Source organism: Apodemus sylvaticus, chromosome 3 (assembly GCF_947179515.1).
Source record: "Apodemus sylvaticus chromosome 3, mApoSyl1.1, whole genome shotgun sequence".
NCBI lineage: Eukaryota > Metazoa > Chordata > Mammalia > Rodentia > Muridae > Apodemus > Apodemus sylvaticus.
The window spans coordinates 16,415,698-16,438,565 of NC_067474.1; the positions used below are offsets into that span (position 1 = coordinate 16,415,698).

The window sequence follows — 22,868 nt, forward strand, 5'->3', positions numbered from 1 at the left end:
CGCTGGAGTCTTAGGCAGAAGTGTGGCTTAGGGCAGTGTTTTGACTTTTCTGCTCTCTGCCATGAGAATGCTCTGATGATTAAGTGAGCTTAAGCATTGGTTTGCCCCAGGGCTTGGCACATGAGAAGCATATATGTCTTAACTGCCCCAGAAAGATCCTTACACAATTTGCTGGCACCTGATATGTCAGATGAGGTTATTAGCCCTCAAAAAAACAGAGTCTTCTAATGAGCTCTTTCCAGAGGTTACTTGTTTTTCAGATTTTAACCAGGTCACAGGTCACTCAGATACCATCGAATTGTCGTTTCTGTATGACTGTAAAAACAAACAAACCAAAAAAACCCATAAAGAAACCAAATTCTTGAGACTAAACAATAGTAATACATTTTTCCTCAGGTTGCCAGGAAGATGGTGGACATTCAGACCAAGTATGCTTCCCCAAAGCAGGTCACAGTCTTTTGAAACAAGAAGTGGGTTCTACCAGGAGAAACTGACAAAGGAGAAGCTCCTTAGGTACTACAAGAGTAGTAGGCTTCATGGTGCCCAAGAAGGTCACTGAGGGCTCCTACGTGGCAAGAAGTGCCCCTTCACTGGTAAAGTCTCTACCCAAGGTCACATTCCGTCTGGTGTTGTGACCAAGATGAAGATGCAAGACTATTGTCATCTGCTAGGATCATTTCCTCTAGGTCCGAAAATAGAATCAATTTCAGACAATTTGCAAGAACTGATCCCCTGTTTCAGGGCTGTACAGTTGGCCACGTTGTCACCCTGGGAGAATGCAGGCCTCTGAACAAGACAGTGTACTTTGATGTGCTAAGGTTACAAGAAGCAGTTCCAGAGGTTCTGAAGCACACAAGTGACTCCCCAGAACACATAAGCTCTTTTCCAACCTTAATAATACTTATTATATTACCATTATTGTTTAAGTATTTAAATTAAATAATTAATTAATTATATATAATATTAATTAAATAATAACAATTATTATTATTAGGAGTGTAAGGAGTCAGCTCATGTAACTTTAGAATTTCTTAAGTAAAAGACACGTCTGATACCTAAAAACAAGAGGAAGGAGTTACTACTATAGCAATTCCATGAGTATTCCAGCCTCCATTGACTGAACTAGAGAGAAGTTCAACCTCAGAATCAATTTGAAAAAAACCCTCCAAACTCATGGAGAATTCTCAAAATTCTCCAAAGTCCTTCCTGTTCTCTTTAACTCCTAATGCAGGATTCATAGCATTAGAGTGGTTGTTTGCTCATGCTGGTCATTCCTAACAAACCATGGGTGTGGAACTTTTAGAGAAGCATGCTAATCAACAAAACTATACATAGAACAGAGTGATTTGCTCACCGGCCAATGGCTCCCCACAGAGAATAGGCACACAGACTGACCAAAGACAGGAAGTGTCATGTTTCCCTGTTCCCTTGTTTGTAGGCATGCAGTGCATAGTCTTTCTGCAGCTGGTTGACTGCTCAAATAAATGCTGACAAAACGTGACACTCATTACGAGGGCTGGGAATGTGGGATGCCACTCTTAGTGAGAATGCCAATATGATGTGTGCTATCTTAAATGTTATTTAGAAGTGGAATGTTTAAGGAAATCACCAATTTAAACTCAAGAGGAATTAGTAAAATGAAAATATAATGCCTGCATAATTTGAAAAACCATACATTAACTGCTGAATTCAGTTGATTGATGTCCAAAAACACAGATTAGCAGGTATTTGTGCAATGGTAATGACTTTCTCATATTTCCTTAATGATGTTATAATTGCTTATGGAAATACATAAGCAATCCTTCCCATCCTCCCAACATAAACATGCCACCTCCTGTTTTTATTTCCTCATAGTACAGTTAGAACTTCTCAATATTTTCTGGTCAGTCTTCAGTCCTAAAGCTGTTTTTTTGTTTATTTGTTTGTTTCTGTCTTAAGGATTATCCCAGGCTTTTTTCTACCTTTGTGTAGAAGGAAACAAGGCTAGTTGCCACTTGGCTACACAGTCTGAAGTGTACTCGTGTGCCTTGGCCCTTTCTGATCCCTTTCAAGTCCCTTTACAACGGGTCCATGCAGACCCTGGTGAAGGAGTGCCCAGCCTCTTTGCCAGCCCCTGACGGGCCAGCTTCTCCCCTTTTTTCTTTTCTTGACTTTACAAAGCTGCAGGGAGAGCCCAGGGCTTTCTTTGTAGGGAAGTTTTAGGAGTGACTCATCTTTGGGAATTGTGAAGAAGTCCATTAGAGCTTTGTCTGGCTCTTAAAGTGACTTGGTAGTAAGCATGTGACATTCCTGAGGTAAAAAGTCAGGGGTTACTGCTGTGAGCTATCTCCTGGTAGAGAAGGAACGCTTGCTGGCTGGTCATAGTTCCCAGTTCCTACAACATGCAATCTACCCAGTCTTTGGGGTTTAGGGAGTTTCATAAGAGCAGAGATTCCAGATACCATTTTGATTCTGCTTGTCTGATTATTCTCACCATTTTAAAACTGAGTCTTGCCCTGACCAAGGCCCCCTTTCTGAAATAACTCTAGGGTAGTCAGGGCAGAGAGCTCACCTCTACTCCGCTCCACTGCTGCCTATTGTAAATATATATACCCTTAGCCTCTTAGAATTTACAAGCTCTTGGGAGAATTGGGGATAGGTCTTCTCCATCATCCCATCTCTTCACTTAGCAGGAACCCTTCCAAAAGGAGTGTGTGCCTGGTGACAGGGATGCACACTCTGGTACTGTGAGCTTCAAACTAGGAGCTACAGCTAGGCACTAAGCAGATACTGCACAGGTGCAGCTTGAGCATTATTGGTCTGAGGATCCAAAGTTCAAATATTCCCTAATCCAAAACTCGCTGAGCACTAGCAAGAGGACACAACTGGAATATTTCACATATGATCCCATGTGATAAGTTGCAGTTACTATATAAAATTATCTCTGGATATATATATATATATATATATATATATATATATATATATATATGCATATATGTATAAGTGATACATATATATATGTGCTTTGTGTTTAGAATTAGTGCTCATATCCAATACATCCTACTGTATATATGCCAATATTTAAACATTTGGAATCAGAAATACATTTAGTTCCAAGCAGTTCATATAAGGGACCCTTAATATGTAAATTATCCCAGAACTGTTCTTGTTCTCTGGGCCTTGGCAAATGGTCCTCTTCCTTAGGTTACCTTAAACCTGATGTGGGGCTGAGCTCTCCTCTCAGTGGAGCACACTTCCCCACACTCAGCTTTTAAATTGCCATTCCCATCACTCAGGTTTGTTCGTTATTCTTCTGTCTTGATACTATCTAATGTCAGCAATCATAATGTTTCCTGGATTAGCCTAAGAACTTCCAGATCAGTGACCTTTCTCTTGGTGCCACTTACTGCCTTAATCAATGTCTCCACGAGGCATCATTCCCTGATTATCCAGGGTTTCTTCATTACTGTGCAAGTCACGCATGGGGGCAGCCCGCCTCCTTGTATTTGAGGTATGCCATTTTTCTTCATCCTTCTGGTTTGACTAGGGCTGGGAGAGGAGGAAATATAATTCCTCGTGCAGAGAGACTGTCTCAGCCTTGTAGTCTAATCACCCAGTGAAATATCAGTCATGTGAGAACCTGCCCAGAAGCACAGCTCTGTCTGCTGGTTTGCAAGCCAGTGGAATCCAAGCCTGGAGCAACAGTGGCCACCTGGCCACAACCAACTTCCAGCCTGCCAGTGATGGGCAGAGAAGGCAAAGAACACTTGAATCCAGGTTTGTTCCAATCAGCTCTCCTCTAGTTTTCTCAAATAAACCAAGCTCTTTGTTCTTTAATCAAATCATTTTGAGGGTTGTTTATTTTTAACCTTTCAAACTGGAGACTCTATTGCTGTGGCAGGAACTTCAGTGATCAGGCCTCTCCCTGACCTTTGAAGACTATTCTCTGGGCGAGGATGTTTTACCAAGTACCTCCTTTTCTGGAATTCATTTTCATTGCTTTGCTTGAATAACTTTGATTCATTTTTCAGGAACCATATCTTATAAGTACCCTGACTTCTATTGACCCCGTCATACCACATACATTACATACTAGCTGGCAATGTACTTGGTGAGGACTCCCCGAAGACTGTAGTCTTTCTGACCCTAGGATTACACCTTTCAATCCTAACTCAAGAACCTGTACCCACCCATTCTTGTACATTAATGAGCAACTGAAGTCTCAGAAATAAAGATAAGTAATTGTTTGAATTTAATTTAAGATGCAATTTCTGTGTGTCTTAGTTAGTGTTACTATTGCTGTGATAAAATACTATGACCAAAGAAAAGTTGGGGAGAAAAGAGTTTATTTTATTCATTGTTCCATGTAACAGTTCATCATCAAAAAACAGTGAGGGCAGGAACTTAAGCAAGTCAGGAACCTGACTGAAGGCAGGAGCTGATGCAGAGGCTGCTCTTACTGGCTTGGTCCTCATGGCTTGCTCAACCTGATTTCTTATAGAACTCAGGACTACCAACCCAGGGATGAAACCACTGACAATGGATGGGCTGGGCCCTCCCCCATCAATCACTATGTAAGAAAATGTCTCAAAGGTTTGCTTACAGCCCATCTTATAAGAACACCTTCATTCATTCATTCATTCATTCATTCATTCTTTGTTTCTTTCTTTCTCCCCTCCCCCTCTCTCTCCTTTCCTTTCGATTGGTTCTTTCCTCATGCACCCTAATCCCACTGATCAGCCTGTCTCTTTGTATCTACCCTCCAACCTTGCAACCACCCCCTACAAAGAAAATAAAATGAGATAGAATGAAAACTCCTGTTGTGGACGCTGTAATGTGTCATGGTGTGTCACACAGTGTGCCCTTTGGTCCACACATCTTTTCTTGCCAAGTGCATTGCATTGAGGTGTTGGTCTGTTTTGAGACTTCTGGTTTCTGCTACACTATCTCTACTGGATCCTCTCTGATATTCTGTTGTTGTCCTGTGTCATGGAAGGTGCTGCAGGTTTGGATCTGAAGGACTGGCACTTTCACACACTTCAGTAGATCCTAGATATTCCAATAAATTATAGATGGGGTAGATGCTGGGCCAACTCAAGCCCTGCATCTGGCCACCCACCTCTCTCTCTCTCTCTCTCTCTCTCTCTCTCTCTCTCTCTCTCTCTCTCTCTCTCTCTCTCTCTCTCATATGTGTGTGTGTGTGTGCATGTACGCACGCGCATATGGCCAACCACAAAATACACTATATGTAATTCATTCCTTTAAAATGTGCAGTTCAGTGTGGTCACAAGAGTTTCTAACCACCGCTATTATCTAATTCCAGAACCTCTCAAAAGCCAAAGTCTTTCTCAGGAATTCCCCTGTCCCATCCTTTGACCTCTGGAAATGGCTAATCCACTCTGTTTCTAAAGATTTTTTTCTTCTGGGGAATACATAGACCATTTTCCATTGGTGGCCACTTGTTGTGTCTGGAGTCTCTCACTTACCATATTCCTTAAGTGTAATCCATGTTAAACCTGGTTCTTGCATTTGAAGCCATTTTGTGGCTACATCATCTCCATTGTGTAGCTCTTGCATGTTTTTCTAACTAGGTGATGGGCACCTTGATGGTTATCACCCTTTGACTATTAGGAACTGTGGCCTGCAAACATGGTCCAGATTTCATGTAGATGTATGTACCAAGATCAGGATTGTTCGTTATATGGTAACTCTACATTGACCATTTGGTGGGACTTTTACATTTTTGTCAATAATTTTTGATGACTACCATTCTCCCGTTGGCTAGCCTTAGCCACTCTTGTTATGGACTATTGTTTTGATAAAAGAGTCATTTTAGTGAGTGTGAAATCTACTTCATCATGGTTTTGATTTGTGTTTCCCTAGACAGTTATATGCATGAGGATTTTTTCATGTGTTTGTATTTCATGTGCTTTGACCATTCCTATATCTCTTGTGGTGTGTGAGTTTGTGTGTGTGTGTGGGGGGGGTCCTCCTCTACCACCCTCCACTTTAGTTTTTGAGGCAGGGTCTTCCATTGAACTTGGAACTCACTAACTCAGTCAGCCTGGGAAGCCAGTGAGCTCACGGCATCCCCAGCACTAGGATTACAGATATATCTGCTGCACATGGGTGTTTATGTAAAGAATTAAGATACTCCTCATTTGGTTGAGAAACGATGATTTCTCATGGCATTGTCTCTCGATCCTTAAGTTAAAACAAACAAACAGAAACCAACTATAAATATATGTGTTTCTCTTGTTTATGGTACTTCAGTTCTTGTTTCTGTTTGGTAAATTCTGGAAGTGTTGAAATTCAAGTATCACTCTTCCAATTTTGTTCATTGTTCCTAAGATCGTTTTTTGGCTTGTCTGTGTTCTATGAATTTGCGTAGAAGTTTTAGGTTCTGCTTGTACATTTGTATAAATAAATTAGCTGAGATTTTAGGGACATGTCTTAGTTTCCTTTTCTGTTGCTGTGGTAAAATATTCTGACAAACAACTAAGGGAGAAGAGGTTTGTTCTGGCTCACAACTCATGGTACAGCCCATCGTAGCAGAGAAGTATGTGGCAGGAGAGGAGCATGAGGCAGCTGGTCATGTCTCATCCACTGTCTGGAGGCATTCTCCATTGTGTACAACACAGTGTCCCTGCTCCCAGAATGCTCCTGGGCACAATTAACATGAATCTTTCCATATGGATTAATGTAACCAAGATGGTTGTCCACAAACATGCCCAGAAACCCATCTCTCAGGTCTGTCAAGTTGACAATAAGCATTAACGATCACAAGGTTCATGCTAAATTTGAGGACCCCTTTGAAGAATATTTCCATCTTACACTATTAAATATTGTGGCTAAAAGACCTGGGCTATGCTTTCCCTTGTTTACCCAACTCCAGACAGCAAGTTTTTAGAGTCTTCACTTTATATTCACATATTTATTCAATTTAATTGTAAATGTTTTCTATGACCGATATTGTGATCTTGTAATAGAAGTTTTCTAATTTCATTTTATGATTATCTATTGATGTTTAGAGAAATGTAATTTTTACGTTATGTTATATTCTGCAAAGCTCTAAGCTCATTTGTTATGTAGCATGTTTTTAAGGTGTATTAATTATGTTTTGAAATAATAAATTTTAGGTATTTGATGTACTGTTGAACAAATTCTAGAGACTCAGAAAAGCGTCTGGGTGGCTTGGGAAGTCCACCATTACTATTTTGTTTTAAATATCTAAAATCCACTTTTAAGGGAATGAGAGACTGAAGATTCAGTTTTAGAATTTTCTCTGAGGCCAGCTAAAGATATCTAGGTCCATTAGTGGCATGCAGACAAAACCGTCGAGGAGTTTGGACGTGTGTGCCTCCACTTCCTTTGTATTTGTTCATAGCTGTCAATCCTTCTGCCACTGTGGAGCACGGCCCATGGCTGCACAGCTGCCCTGTGGCCTGCTCTCAACTACAGAGATGCTCTAAGGCATCCAAAACAGGTGCTTTCTGATGTCAGAGCCTGTCTTGTTTCCTTTGGATGCAGTCCAGTGCCGGATAAGGATGGGTCTGCCTGAAATGACTTGCCTCCTCCTGGGATTGGTTGGCTATGAGACGCTGACTCTCCATTGCCAAGGAATTCTCACAGGTAACTCAGATCTTCATATTCTAGTCTCATAGTTCAAGTGATATGTGCTGTAGGATACACATTGTGCCAGTGTCTGTGTGGAAACCAAACAAATCAAAACATTTTGATTAAAACTTGTAAACTCCAGAAACAACTGAAAATTATTTTTACAGAAAGTAGGAACATATACAGTGTTTTTTTTTTCTTTAAAAAATGACTAATTTTTTTGTTTTAAATATATGTAGCTATCTTTATGCCAACATATAAGAAAACCATCACATTTATGATTTTCATGCTAAAAAGAGCCATCTTAGTGGTCAGCAATTGATTTACGTCTTCTATCAGTGAATCATACTGAAAGAAAAATCACTAACAAAATCAATTAAAACAATTATATTAAGAACAGTAGTATATCCATTTCATGTATCTGCCTACCAAATTCTCTGAAAATATGTTGACTTTTCTCTAGATGAAGTTTAATTGCCCTAAGTCCTAAATTTGAATTTGACTTAAACCATTCTTTATGTTAAAGTCATTGTTTCAGGGGATGAAGGGTTGGCTCAGCAGTTAAGAACACTGGCTGCTCTTCCAGAGGACCAGGGCTCAATTCCCAGAACCCGCATAATGACTGACACACTATCCTGGCCTTCACAGATACTGTAAGCATGTGGTGTACAGGGATACATGCAGGCAGAATACCCATACATATAAAATTAACTAAAAAAACTGTTTCAAAACAGAAAATGACTTTGGCTGTATTATTAAACCATAAAATAACCAATTAAAAACCTAATTGGGGGAGGACTTTTCTGATGCTGTACCTCATCATTCTTGCTAAGTCAGGGTCCTAAGTGACCCCAGCAACAATTTTATCACATTGTTCACTGAAAACTAGCATGATTTCCTCTCACAACTGTAACCAAAGTCTTAACCTACAACACTAAGTTTTAAAATTATTAGTTATTCAAAGACCTAACTATGTAGGCTGTGATCTATGTTCCGAGAGAACATGAAGTAGTCCCCTCTCCCTGGATGTTTGAGCCAAACTGAGCAAGTTCATGCACTCATGAGTCATGGAGATTGAAAGTTATGGAGAGCAGAGGACAGTATGGGACACTGAAGCTTGGGAAGCTCACAGATCAAGTCAAAGGTTATTGGATAGGGGTGAGGGAAGGCACAACCAGAGTAGCTGGAAGAGGTGCTCTTGATTACCTTGTAAGGTCTAGAATTCTGGGCACATCTTTAAGCAGCAGCTTCCTGATTGCTGTTTTATTTAGTGGCGTGGTTAACTGTCTTGTGCAGGGCTGTTCCCATTTGGCTGTTTTAGAGACACTCAACAGAGCAAATAGCCCACCAGCCCACCAGGCACTCAGTACTTACTCTCTGCTCTGCATGGCTTCTGGATCCTTGTCATCTTGGCAGGATCTTATTAGATAGCAACATTCGCCTCCTAGTGCTTTCCAGTGCTTTCAGGGGAGGAGGATGGGGTCTCAACAGGAACCTATCCATTGAGAGGCAGAACTACTCTTCTCCCAGTGTCTTCTCCCCATGAGTATCAGATTGCCCATCTTATCTGTCTTCCTCCCTGCTTCTGGTACCTGTCATCCTTCTGTGGCTTCCAGTGGGTTCTGCCTTTGGCATCTCCTAATCCTCCCTGCTGTCACCCCCATTTAAACCTCCTGGACACCTAGACATTGCTCCATGTTACTAGGGTCAAGAGAAGTCTCTCTGGTCTCAGAAATCTTATCACCCAGCAGTCTGAGTAATGCACTTTGGCTGGGTCAGGCTGGCAATGACCTGAGTGCTTATTAAGAGAAAATAGCTAATACAGTAGAGAAAGCATCCTAGGGCTGGAAAATGGTGTGTTCACATTCTATTGCTGTCCCTGATTGGGGGGATCCTATTGAAAACGAGGGCCTCGTTAACGTACTTGTCACATACCTCTTTTTAGAGAATGTTTAAAATATATTTTTATTTATCCTTTGAGAATTTCATACATGCATATTGCAGTTCTATTCACTTCCTGTTCTTCTCTTAATCCATAAGGCTTTCTAGCCTGAAGTTTGCCTCGCCTCAGTGTTGTAGACATCATAAGCGGGGGTTGCAAGGAAGCAAAGGAGGAAGGAAAATGAGATGTGTCCCGGGTTAGCCTCTCTGGGATCTCTCTGCACCTGTGTTGGCCCAGGCTCCCAGTAGAGTTATTCATTCTCCTGCTGATGTGTCTGCCTTTGTGGAGGCATTCCCTTGAAGGGTGGTTGACGCTAACAGAATGATTTGAAGATTTACTGGGTCAGGTTAAATGGTGGTATTTGCACAAGTGCATAGAAGGCCCAGTGTTGGTGTCAAAAGATCTCACTAGAGAGACTACCACTTTAAAGGTGAGAGGCTCAGGGCAGTTTCTGCTGGGACACTTGTAAGATGCAGTGGGGCCAAGATGTGTATTCTCAGGTTCAACCTAATGCCATCATTAGCTATGTAATGATACTTATCCTCTCTTACTGGCTCCTCTGCCCAGACCAATTCCACTGTTACATAAATTACCCAGAGTTGACTGCTACAGACGCTACAGATGTCACTGTAGGAATGCTTGCTTAAGATAGCTTAAAAGCAGAGGTGCTATATGTGGATAAATCACTTCATAGTTCACAGAGGACTGCATCCTGAGGAATTTAACTAGTGGGAGATATGCAAAAGTCCAATATTCCTTACCTAGAATTCTAGAATCTAAAACTATAAGGAAAACCCAGTCTAACTGGATTCGTGGCTACTCAGAATCTGTTATTCTAGCCTAGACATTGTTTTTATAAACTTCAATGTGCTATGACTCCCACGGTGTCACTATCCTCCCGGAGTAACAAACTTTGAGCTTAGTTCATCTGCCTGAGCCTATTGACCTGCAGCCCAGGGTCACCCACTGGTGGGCGTTCCTGTCCCTAAACATCAGTAGCTTTTACTGACTGGCAGTCAGTGGGAGTTGGGCCCTTTCCCTCAGTCAGGCTCTTACCTCTTAGGCTAAGTCCTGATAAATGCATAAGCACATGACAAGAAAATGAAAAGTCATACTTTCTATTCCAACTTGCTATGAAAAGTCCTCCTGTCTGAACTCCAAAGAGTACTCATATAACAGTCTATTTCAGCTGTGAGGACCATGAGGACTGAATGAATCCTCTGGTAGGTCCATGATCCCTCAAGTAAAATTCTAAAACTAACAACAATCCAGGCCTGAAAAGCACAATAATTTTACAACGTACCAGACAGGAATACAATGAATGTTAAGGTCTCTTTTTCATTTTGTTTACTTTCATCGTGAAAAGATTAACATTTACACTCACATTTCAACGTCTGCCTGCAGGGTACTGTACCAGACCTCTCCAAGATATGAATGTGTAGTTCATTGTTTTTGTAATAGGCCCCAAAGGCTTTGAAATGAGAATTTGGATCTTGAATTGTCCAGTTATGTTGGCATGTGGCTGCACTCTGGGGCCTGAGACAAGATGATCTCAGGCTGGAAAGCCAGCATGGGCTGCACAGCAAGACCTGTCTCAAAGCAATAATGCAATAAAAGCACAAAGTTCTTGTGACTTGTTTATGCATGTGCCAGAGGTACACTCGTTAGTGTTGGAGAACATGCCTTACACTAACACAACCATTGTTCCTGGAGACTGGAGATGTATTTTAGTTAAGTGTTGTTGTATGCTTGAAGCCCTGGGTTTAATCCGCACTACTTCTAAACTAGGCCCAGCGGTACATGTAATACTCAGGGTGTGGAGGCTGGAGGATCAGCAGTGCAAAGTCAACTTCGGCCAGCTGAGATCAAGACATGCCTAGGATACAAGTGTCAAAAACCAAACCAAATCAAAGATATTCCGGGAATGGAAATGAAGCTCCCTTGTCTAATGTGTGAGGCCCTGGGTACTCATCCCCACAGTATTTGAACAGAGTTATTTAACATACTTTATTATAAATAGTAAATAATAAGTTATCTGGTGTACACATTATTGATACAGTACTTCCCAACCATTTGAAAAGTGAGGTTCCTGATGCCAGAATGCTAGCTAACCATCCTTCCTTTTCATTATCTCTTGACTGCTAAAGTGGTTTAGCCGGGGGCCATTGTGTGCAAACACAAGGCCAAGAGGGCATGCACGCGGCATTGTGACTGAGATAATATCTCTGTTGATTTTTAACCAACATCTCTAAACTATAAAATTATATTAAAAAAAAAAACCCATACATATTCCAAGAACATATTTGGGTTAAGTTTGAACTAATATGAAAATTGTATTATTACAAGTTCTAGTTTTGTCTTCCAAATTCTTTTGTTTCTTTGGATGTTCTAAATAATGGCCTGGTGTTTATTTGCCTACCTGCCATCTTCTGTAGTATGACACCACAAATAAAAATGAAGTAGAGTCATTATGTTCAATATATGGTATTATGCTAACATGTAGTGAGTGTTGCTTGCAAAAGTACACCAACTTTGGAATTATCCAAGTTCTCAATATAACAATCAATTTTTAGACACACACACACACACACACACACACACACACACACACTTCACTTATATAACTTAATTTCCCAGACAGTGAGACTGATTGACACCTATTGCAGTAATTCAGGAGATGCACACAAGTTACAGAATTCTGTCTCATAAGTAATCCTTTGTGTTTTGTTGGCAACAACCTGGCTGGAGCCAGTAGGCCCTTCACTTCTGAAATTCCATCTATTTTATTGCAAGAATTAAAGAAAATATTAAATAATCCTCTACTTTTCTCAGATTTTTTCAAGTGGACCCAAGAAGGGGAGGTGATGGTGTCTGTGATTCGTAGAGATGACGACCTGGGCAGGACCAAGGCTCTTCTCTCTAATGTTTGAACAACTCAGATCTGTAACCCGGTCCCTGTTGAGGTCAGATGAACTGTCTTTGAGGACCAGCGATTTGAATCTAACTGCATTGTAAGGAGGGAAATGTGGTCATCTTATCCTGCTCATCTGTGTCTTTCCTGAAGGTGCTTTGTCTTTTCAGTGGGAGATTTTTTTATAGTTTATTAATCTCAGGATACTGTAAAAACAACTGTAATACTGACTTAATGGCTAGCGCCACCTATTGGCAACTCAGATGCACAAGAGATTTTCGCAATTCTTAATCTTTTTATATGCACATTCATGCTTTATGAAAACCACTATAGTTGAATGCTGGTAATGATCACGATAAATAAAGGTGCTTAAGTTACAGCTTCTTTTAGTGTCCATGTGCAGTGGCAGTCTACATTTTGATTGTAAAATGAAAAAATAGAAAAACTATAAAGCATAAGAAAAGACCCTCACGATACCACATCGTTTTGTTTGCTTGCTTTTTGGTCTTGGTTTTTTACTGTTTATCTTGAGTACCTATGGTCACCCCTAAAACAAATCTTTTGCAACAGCATTTTGATTCTTCTTTTCTGACATTTAAGAGTTTGACATACTAAAGGAATTTAAATCCCAATACTTATCTCTATTAGGGATTAATAGAGGGCCACAGATGATATTCAAACAACAATATTTGATATGTGAAACAATAAAGTTGGACTCCTACCTGAACCATAATGACATTTAACTCAGCAGGGTTTATTCATACAAAGGAATATTATTCAGCCTATAAAGGAGAGAAATTTTGATGCTGCTGAATATTCATGAATCTTGGGGATGCTGTGCTAGGTGAAACTAGCCATTCATAAAGAGCAAACAGTATGTAATTCATAACATAGGGTAATCAAATTTACAGAGATAGAAGCCAGAAAGCTGCTGCCCTGGCTGGGAGGGAAGGAGCTAGGAGACTCTGTCAGATGGGCGGAGTCTCTGTCAGATGGGCGGAGACTCTATCAGATGGGTGGAGACTCTGTCAGATGGGCAGAGAATGAAGGTTGTGGAAGCTGGGACAGGCTGAGCGATGGGCCCCCCTTCAGTGTCGTCTAACCCACGCTTTAGATGGTAGATAGCTGGGCACGACGGTGGGGCTCGCCTTTATCCCAGCACCGGAGCCTGGTCTGGTCTACGTAGTGAGTTCCAGAACAGTCTCTATGTGAGAGACCCCATTCCTAACAAATAAATGAACAAACCAAATGCAGGCATAAACAAAACAAGCATCAATAAATACCAGTAAGGAAATGAGGAACACAACCCAAAATGTATGGCTATACATTTACAATGGTGAAGCTGCTTTGAGAAACAGTCCGAATGCTGCTCAGGTGTTACATGGTCATCCCATCGCTGGTGTTTCTATCCTAAGTAACTCGAAAGTGTAAATCCACACAAGAAAAATTTTTGTGCATAAATGTTCATAATAGCATCATTTATAATAGCCCCAGATAGAAACAATTGAGCTGTTTGCTGAATGGCATATCCATTGATGAGGGGCAAATAAAATGTACCATATTCATGGAAGGGAAGGTTGTTGAACTATTGACAACCACGTCTATCAGCCTTGAAAACACGGTATTGAGAGAATGCAGTTGCCCAAAGCAGGCATTTACTTATGTGCCGTGCTGAATATGGACAAAACTGGAGGACAGCAGTTAGTTTAACATTTTTTAGGGTCAAGTCTATGGTAAATAAGAGTGACTATAAATTTCTGTGACAAGTGATGACATATTTTTTAACACTTACGGATGTACATATGTGGGTATGACACTAAACTACACACTTTAAAATGAATTCTGTAATATATGAAAATGTCTCTGTGTTGGTTTCTGTGCAAAAGGTCCTGTCTGCCAGGGTCAATTCTTAGCACCTACATGGCAGTTACTAATCATCTGTAATGCTAGTTCCAGGACATCTGACGGCACCATGCGCTTACATGGTACACAGACATACAGGCAGGCAAAACACCTCCAACATTAAAAAATAATAATAAAATAAATATCTGAAATTATTTGTAAAAGAAAATGATTCATCATCATTAATTTGTAACTTCAATTAAAGATAGTTGTAGAAGATGTAGAAGCATGCAGATCTTTGAGTTCGAGGTCAGCCTGGTCTACAGGGTGAGTTCCAGGACAGCCAAGGCTACACATAAAAACCTTGTCTTGAAAAACCAAAAGTATAGCATAACAAAACCAACCAACCAACCAAAAAAAAAAAAAACCCAAACAAAGCAAAACAAACAAATAAAAACAAAAAACCAAACAAACAAACAAAAAAGGGCATAGAACATGCACACTCTACTTCAGAAAGGAAGAAACAAACAGATTATCCCAAAGTCATACAAGCAACTGAGCTACAGGTGCAAGAAAGATCTAGGAAGGAAGGCAGACCCATTTTTGAGACTCCAAATAGCATCCTTAGTGGTCTTGGGTAGAATTTAGTTGACTAAAATCCTCCAAAGTGCATGGTGTGACTCACCTTTAGAAAAACCTCTAATTTCAGATTATAATATAAATAGAATAATCCAGAGAAAAGAAAAAGCCAGTAGGCATGAAGGGCTACTCTCCTTGACTACAGCTCTTCTCCACTTACCACACAGATGTGAGGTTTAGCACTCAGTCTTTAGAAAGCATCTCAATGTGCATATGTAAGGCAGGAAGCTGTGTCTGCATTTGTGGACCTGTTTTCCCATTGCTTATTGGTCACTTGCGACTCTCTATTAACTGATTTTCCTGATGTTGTGATTTCTTAGAACAACTTTAGAAGATTGCTTTCTCCCCTCCCCTGCCTTTCTTTCTGGCCCTGGAAATTGGCCAGCAGAATTATTTGTGGTTCCTAGTTGATAACACACCTTAATAGTAGGCAGAAGTGCTTTCCTTTGTTGCCAGTTTTCAACAGTGTGGTGGTTAAAAATTGGCTCCTATCAGAAAACTCTCCAAGCCTAATGTGCTATGCCTTCATACATACATGATTAACCAGCACGACTCGTACAGCAAAGAAGCCAGGTGAGAGATTTATGGATTCTGGCTGAGTGAATAGAAAAGCAACCTTGAACACTTTGTCAAGACCATAATGGGCTCCACAAATCAGCTCTGGAACCAACCTAGCATGTCCACTTTGCCTGCAAAGAGCCTGTGTTTGATCTGACTCCATAAAGCAGCCCAAACTGACTACATCCTACAATTCAACTACATTCTACAATTCAACGTTCTTCTTCTTTTTGTTTTTTAACTGAGTTAAATCATATTATTTCAAGTAGAAATAATATTTCTTAAAATATAATTTTTGATAGATATATTGGTAGAATACTTTCTACTGACTAATACTTTGAAATGAATTCATAGGATAAATAATTGCTTTGAAGTTCAGAACCTCCTCAAGGCAAAGTTCAATGATCTGGCAACTCTAGAAAATTCTATAATTCCAAATTCAACTTTGACTATAAATAAGAACATATCAGTAATTAATGAGCTGATAATATACCACAGGCATTTGTTTGTGGGCTTGCAATCCATCTGATTCAAATAAGTTATCAAAAAGTATTAGGAGTCAGCCTCTTCCAAAACTAGATATAATCTTTCTTTAAAAGTCTAAATAAAACCAGAATTGAAGATAAGAATTGTTAAATCATCTTCTACTAATTAATTTTCTGAAATCAGAATGTAATAATTGCACATATGTTTACAACAGTAAAAATTACTTACAGTCCAAATGTTAATGATGGTCTGTTTGCTGGTTAGAGAACTGTAAAAAGAGGTCTGTCTTTCCTTGGGTTTTAGTTCTCATTAATAGTGGTTTTCTGATTACAGAAGCAATTCTACAGCCTAGTAAAAGAAGAGAAATCTTTATATATTATCTTATTTTAGAGAAATAAGTTAAAATGAAAAAATAAAAACCATCTAATTGGCTGTCAAGAAAACTGGTAGTACATGCCTTTAGTCCCAGCACCCAGGAGGCTGAAGCAGATGAATCTCTGAGTTTGAGGCTAGCCTGATCTACAGAACAAGTTCCAGGACAGCCAGGGCTACATAGAGAAGCTCTGTCATGAAAGACAGACACATAGCAGAGAGAAGGGAAGAAAGAAAGAAAGGCGGACAGAAAGAAAGAAAGAAAAGAAGGAAGGAAGGAAGGAAGGAAGGGAGAAAGGAAGAAAAAGAGAGGAAAAAAGGAAGGAAGACAGAAAGAAAGAAAGAAAGAAAGAAAGAAAGAAAGAAAGAAAGAAAGAAAGAAAGAAAGAAAGAAAAGAAAAGAAAGGAAGGAAGGAAGAAAGGAAGAAAGAGAAAGAGAGGAAGAAAGGAAGGAAGACAGAAGACAGACAGAAAGAAAGAAAGAAAGAAAAGAAAGGAAGGAAGGAAGGAAGGAAGAAAGGAAGAAAGAGAAAGAGAGGAAGAAAGGAAGGAAGACAGAAGACAGAAAGAAAGAAAGAAAGAAAGAGAAAGAGAGGAAGAAAGGAAGGAAGAGAAAGAGAGGAAGAAAGGAAGGAAGGCAGAAAGAAAGAAAGAAAGAAAGAAAGAAAGAAAGAAAGAAAGAAAGAAAGAAAGAGAAAGAGAGGAAGAAAGGAAGGAAGACAGAAGACAAACAGAGAGAAAGAAAGAAAGAAAGAAAGAAAGAAAGAAAGAAAGAAAGAAAGAAAGAAAGAAAGAAAGAAAGAAAGAAAGGAAGAAAGGAAGGAAGAGAAAGAGAGGAAGAAAGGAAGGAAGACAGAAAGAAAGAAAGAAAGAAAGAAAGAAAGAAAGAAAGAAAGGAAAGAAGGAAGAGAAAGAGAGGAAGAAAGGAAGGAAGACAGAAAGAAAGAAAGAAAGAAAGAAAGAAAGAAAGAAAGAAAGAAAGAAAGAAAGAAAGAAAGAAAGAAAGAAGGAAGTCTGGTTCTTTGAGACAGCTAAATTTTTTTACCCTGGACCAAAGTGAAAATGACCAAGTTTTACAAAATTGACACCCATACAATAACCAAAAATGTGTGAAATTTCTTCATTTTGATTCTGTTATACTACCTATTTGAATATGGAGGAGAAGGAAGAGGACAACTTCAAGATTTCAAAATGAGTGATAAGGCTTATCACTTAATGTTACAGGGAGTCTTATTTTCATTTCCGACAAATGTTTCCAAATAGAAAATTAGCCACAACTAACTTTAAGAAAATCCTTCCTTTTGAGACAGGAAGGAATGTTAGATGTTGATGGGCAACTGGCAAACATTCTCTATTGCGGTGGAATGTCCCCATCCCCCTACCTGTGATAACTCTATTTACAATACCATGGCCACGCCTACAAGAACTTTAGCATTTCTAGCTGTTTTTTTGTTTGTTTGTTTGTTGCTTTTTTGTGTGTTTTTTCCTTTCATTTATCTCAGTGATGCTGAGTACTTAACCCAAAGCCATGAGCCGGTCAAGCATGCACCCCACCATCCTCAGATCTGATCTCCACATGTTGGTATATGTCACATATACTCTTAAAGGAGACCAGTCTGGCTGCCACAGAGGCAGGCATGTAAGGCCCTTTACTCTTCAGGTTCCTGTAGAAAGCATTTCCCAGAGAGCACAGTCAGGCAGCTTATTGGTAAGGTTGTTTTATTTCATGTGGGGAGGAGAAAAAGTATCCACTACCAAAGAAGATTTTCTCCTACACATTATTTTTAAAGCTGCTTCAGCCTCCATTCTTATATAAAATCACAGAACACTGGTCTAAGTTCTTCTGAAATCTCTCAAGTCTCAGAATGAGGAAGGGATGGAGCGTCTGATAAAAACAGATCGGCCAGCTCACTCATATTGGGACAAAGGAAACATGCTAAGTAGATTTTCTTCCCATCTTTGCAGTTGCCTCCATCATGATGAACTTGATTGACTGAAGGTAAGCTTATCCATTGTTTCAATTCCTGGGAATTCCTGAAGCCTAGATGCCATTTCTTAATAAAACCGAGAAAATTAGCATGAGCCGCCAACAAGGCGCTTCCTCACTCTGGGGAGACAGAGAGGAGAAATCTCATTTAAGGCTCCAAAATAAATTTACACAATGCTTTAGGCAAACTAAAAACAAACAAAAAACCTCTTTTAGAAGTACGTGTGAATTCGTTTCCAGTAAAGTTTGATGTTTGCATTTTTGTCTGTTGGTCTAAAAGCTTAAGAACAGAATGTTTTCCTATGAAATACTCTGGAGGTGGGCAGATGATCTATTTACCACTGGGGTGGGCCATATTGGAGAAGAGGAATCCTGACTGTGCTGCCCCAGCCAAGCTGGTTTGCAGCTTCAAACCAGATCTTCTATTTGTGTTTTTTTCAGATTGTTTTTGCTTTCTAATTTTTGACATAAAATTCATATACAATAATCTTCATTTGTTTAAAGTATACAGTTCAGTTTAGAATATTCTGTTGTATACTCTGTCCTATCAAGTTATAGGTTTTTCACCAAATAACACTAGTTCTTGTCCCACAGGTCTGAACAACCTATAGTGCACTCTCCCATATACTGTATATTAAAGACATTTGTCAGCAAACAGAATCAAGCAATGTGTGATCCTCTATGGCAGGATTCTTTAGTCAATCATAATGGTTTCAAGAATCAATGTCTAATTTAAAAATTAAATTGGAATCACTTTCAAAGTTACAAAGAATTGCTAGCCTAAGAATTGTATAACTTTCCAGGCGGTGGTGGTGCACGCCTGTAATCTCAGCACTCTGGGAGGTAGAGGCAGGTGGATTTCTGAGTTTGAGGCCAGCCTGGTCTACAGAGTGAGTTCCAGGACAGCCAAGGCTACACAGAGAAACCCTGTCTCAGAAAAAGAAGAAGAAGAAGAAGAAGAAGAAGAAGAAGAAGAAGAAGAAGAAGAAGAAGAAGAAGAAGAAGAAGAAGAAGAAGAAGAAGAAGAAGAAGAAGAGGAGGAGGAATTGTACAACACTTCTGGATACCAACAGTCTCTACACTCATTATCAGAGACATAGCCCTGTCTACATCTATTTTACAGAAAAGTGATACATAAACCTAACAAGATTTTTTCTTAGAAGTTTTCATTATTTTACATATAATTAGAGATTATGAAGTAAATCAGGAGCTAGAAAGATGGCTCAGTGGTTAAGAGGACTGACTACTCTTCTAGGGGACCCTGGTTGAACACCCAGCAGCTCACAACTCTCTGTAACTCCTGTTCCAGGAGATCAGATACCTTCACACAACATATTTGGCCCAAAACACCACCAACATGCATAATATTTAAAAATAAATTAATTGCATTTGAAAAAAAGGAAGCAAACCCAGCTCTCCTCCACCCAGCAGTGCTGATGACAGAGTCTTGGGTTCTTTGATTGCTTAGGCAGCCACTCTATCAGCCACATTCTACCTCCATCCTTTAAAACAAAACAAAACACACACACACACACACACACACACACACACACACGGCTGGGGAGTTTGCTCAGTGAGTAAAGAAAGCACTTGCTATATATGCACAAGAATCCAAGTTTGATCAGGAACACCCACCAAAAAAACAAGAGGTAGAAACAGAAGGATCCCAGTGGCTCCTGGGTCAGCTAGTCTAGCCAGCCCATTAATGACCGACCCACAGGTTCAGTGAGACATTCTGTCTCAAAAGATAAAGTGGAGAAGCAATTCAAGAAGACATCCCCACTGTCAAATTCTGGCCTGCTCATGTGCCAGGCCAGCACATACACATCCCATCCTCTAACTTCCCCACAATAAATAAATAAATGCATAAATAGTCCTTGCAATACCATGAAACAAGACATCCTTTGGCTGGGGAATAGAATTCCAGCACTCTTAAAGTACAGTTTCCCAAGGTCCTCTGTAGATCCACTGAGAAAAATCTCCTTTGGAAGGAATTTGGAAAATGACTTGAAGCATGTATTGCCATGAGGATTTTAATAATATAATTATATGTAATAAATATAATTACATTCTATGTCCTTATATTTGTTATTGGCATTCAATTATAGAGAGCACTATTGCAAAATATATTTCTTTCAAAGTACATTGTAAAATGTAAAATATAGCTTAATGGTTAAATGTTTGTTTAGCATGTATAGAGATCAATCTATAGCACACACCTAAACACACATGATCACATTCTCATACTCATGAACACACACGTGCTTACACACTTACCATGCTCCCATGCTCACACACATGCTCTCACATGCGTGCTTACACACACACACACATACACACACACACACTCACACATGTATATGCACAGAGTGAATGCTGCACCACATCTTCAACCCTCACTGGAGTGCCCTTGAAATCTGAGCTGAAGTCCTTCCAGCAATGGAGAAAGACAAACTGGCTCACCGGAAGTTGGTGGAGTCTTTCCTTTGTATGTGTAAAGCCAAATTCACAGTGCAGATTACAGAAGAAGCACAGGTATCAATAAAACTGAGATTCTTGTTTGTGACTCCAGGTGAGTCACTCATCGCTCTAATTCCATTTCCTCTTGGAAAAAAAAAAACCAGACACAGTAGAAACAACTACTGGTGAGGTCATTTCTAAAGTAAACTGAAACATACATAGAGAAATACTCTGCAAGGTATTATAGGTTATTGTTATATTTTTTAATATAGTGGTAAATAAATCACCAAATCCATGTTCTTTAAAAAGCTATTCTTATATAACAACAGTTTAGAATGCAATATACTATTTTGTAAGTCCGTTATATCAAAAACTGAATCTACAAGAGAACTCACTCTTCTCCCCTGTGCAGTCCTTCGCCCTGTGTCAGATCTGATAGCATCACAATTTTATACCTGAGTTACAAAGAGTTCCCACTCGAAAGTGTGGGAGGACAACTGTGTGTGGACATTCAGTTTTGAGGAAAATGTATAAATATGTAAAGTGGGTAACAAAATTCACAGGTCACTTAAACTCCAAAATTTTAGAAATTCTGAAATTAAAGAGAAATAGTTTCATTATTTAAGAAACTTTGAGAACATGGCTGATTGCAATTTAAAGTAAGCAATTGCAGACATATAATTCACAAATCTGTCTGTGTGCCAAATCTCATATCAGATGACAATTATAAATTCTATCTGAAGCTTATAATAACTTTGTCTGGCTTAGAATGGTAGTATTTGGTGCAGAGTGCTGATGTTTATATAATTTCCTATGTATGGAAATTTGCCACCAGGACTATTTGACTAAGGTAGAAGTGTCAGAAAGAACACAGTCAAGATTTCAAGGTCACTCAGGACAGTGACTGCCTGTGAAAGTATGGTAGAAAGATTGTCTTTACACTTCTAGGAAATCGGAAGTTGACCACCTACCCTGATTTCACAAGAAGCACAGACACAGTGCCTGATGTGGGCTGTGTCCAGGAGCCTACTGACTTTCGGGCTAAGGCACGGAGAATTGATGCCCCTGAAGCTGCCAGGGGCACCAGATGTAGTACAGCTGTGCCTGCTGCTGCCAGTGTGCCTAAATGCGCCCAAACCAGACTACCCTTCAGTCTCTCATCTGTAGAACAGACAGAGAAGCATTTGGTGTGTAGGAGTAGCTATGGTTAATGAAATGGGTTTAACTGTTTGGCAGCTGAAGAAAGAATTCAGTGGTGTGATTGAGAAGCAGGTCACTGGAAGGTTATGTTAACCTGAAAACTTCCCGTTTCCTCAGGCCTTTTTACCCCAGACACACCTTGTCTTGTGCCACAAGATCCACGCTTGCACTCCTGGGGGTGGTGATCTGACTATCGCAGCAAATGTCCCAGTCTGTCCAAGGCACTGTCAGTATTGTCAGCGTATGGCACATTGTTAGCTGACACTCAGGAGAGATGCAACTTTTCCTGTTGCTGTTTTAGTTGCATATCTTATTTTTCCTTCCCCCTTTAAACTTAGGACTAGTGACAAAATTACAAAATGTAAAAGACAGGGAGCTGCTCCTTTAAGATGCCCTGGTCTGTGGATGAGAAGACCTCTGTGTACACCAGATCTGTGGAGGCAGCAGAGCAGGAGGCATCCTGGGGTAATTCCAGTTCCAGTCATTCCACTTCAGCCACTTGTTACACATAATGAGTCCTTGTATTTTGTGCACTTTCATTTGACTGGCAATTTCTTCTCACTGTTTGTTGTTTAAAGGTATCATTGTGCAGCAAATTGAAAGTCAAGGGACAATCTGGTGTTTGCAAATAGCTATACTCCGAGAAATCCTACTTTAACTTTTAATGCTATATTGTGACTCGATTTGTAAGGCAAAATGACTGAGTCATTTTCTTTCTCCCAGAAATAGTAATCAAGGCACAGAGCAAGGGGGTGGGACAGGAGGTTGGCCCTCAGATCTCTTTGTTTGCCAGTGGGTGTAGGAATCTTTCTTAGTGAGTCTGCAGGTGGCTTGACAGGGATTCCTCTTCCCAGATTCTGGCTCCAGGTGAT

The 22,868-nt window shown here is 39.9% G+C and overlaps 1 pseudogene; it reads left to right on the forward strand.

Moving 5' to 3' along the window:
• Positions 1-408: 408 nt before the first annotated feature.
• On the forward strand, positions 409-22,007 carry LOC127679761 (40S ribosomal protein S11-like; annotated as a pseudogene).
• Positions 22,008-22,868: the final 861 nt, after the last annotated feature.